Source organism: Lucilia cuprina, chromosome 4 (assembly GCF_022045245.1).
Source record: "Lucilia cuprina isolate Lc7/37 chromosome 4, ASM2204524v1, whole genome shotgun sequence".
Classification (NCBI taxonomy): Eukaryota; Metazoa; Arthropoda; class Insecta; order Diptera; family Calliphoridae; genus Lucilia; species Lucilia cuprina.
The window spans coordinates 50627072-50628390 of record NC_060952.1 but is presented as its reverse complement, the minus strand read 5'-3'; positions in this window follow the sequence as shown (position 1 = coordinate 50628390).

The window sequence follows — 1319 nt, the reverse complement described above, 5'->3', positions numbered from 1 at the left end:
ACCTTAACTATAAAAAATATACGAATGATTCAGTTGTCAAGAACTGTTGCCTAAGTTGTTTTCTTACAGAAATGTAGAGTTTATACTAGGTGAACAGATTAGCAATGCACAAAGAGTCCATTCTTCAGGAAATTCTAACCTGAAAATAGAATAAATTTTCACAAAGTAAATGCTTATGTGAAATGGAAAAATTTAATACTTCCCGTGACAATCAAACAACACGTCGCTGATATATTCGGTAATCTCTATAATTTTTACTTTTAAAAAGATAATAGAGATTAGCACTAGTACTGGACACCCAAAATTTCAATAGGTGAAGGAGTAATGGAGGCTTAACCCGATTTGTATTAATAATAAATTTTAAGATGTTGTTTTTGCCTCTACTAGGCGTTCGTTTAAATTAAAAGGGCACACTGTTGTGCCCTACTGAAAAAAAATCAGTAACAAGAAATTTGGATTTTTTTGAAAGGGTTGCCTCTACGATTTCTTTTCACCATAAAGAATTTCGGCAGAGTGCTTGATGTCCCTTGAAATTCGTTCCAATAAATCAGTCGATTACGTGTAAAGTTTCGAAGTTTCTAGTAGGGAGATAAGGAGGGTATGAATAATTTTTTTTGTTATGAAAATGATCGTACCTACCTGGTAATTGCCCGGCTAACTCTGAGGTAGGATGTGGGACTCTTAATCCCAGGGTCGTGAGAATTCCCCACGTTGGACTATTCTACACATGACACTTACCAGAGATCAAGCAAATATTGTGTTTAGATTATACCAAAGCTCTAATTACACTTAATTACTTTGTCCCGCACACCGTTCCCTGTGTCTATCGCCACCGAAACCGGAGTTTTGTTGCGGGCGAGACAGATTCCAAAACTCAGAGGCACTATGTTTGGATGGTCGGTGTTGTGTTCCGTTTGGGTGTGCTGTTTGTTTGGTGTTGTAATTGCCTTGTTTGCTGTGTTTGGCTTGTTAATTTTTTTTTGTTTTAGGTGTAGTGCTCCACTTGCATGTTTTTGTTATGTTCCGGTTTGTTTTGTTCCGTGTTTGCTTGGTGTGGTGATTATCTTCTTTGTGTTTGATTGTATTGTTGAGTTTTGTGGTCGTAGCGTGGATTATATATATTAAACTTTCATATTGAAAGGATATTCGGTGATGTTTTAATTATTTTTGTTTCGTATTCACTGTTTTTCATATTGGTTGGTTTTTGTTTATATTTTAGTTTTTGAACAAATTGTTGTGTGTATGTCAGCTGAAGTAAAAGTATAAGTGTGTAGACTGGAATATTAGTTTCAGTTGTTGTTTTCAGAGTTGTATTTTAT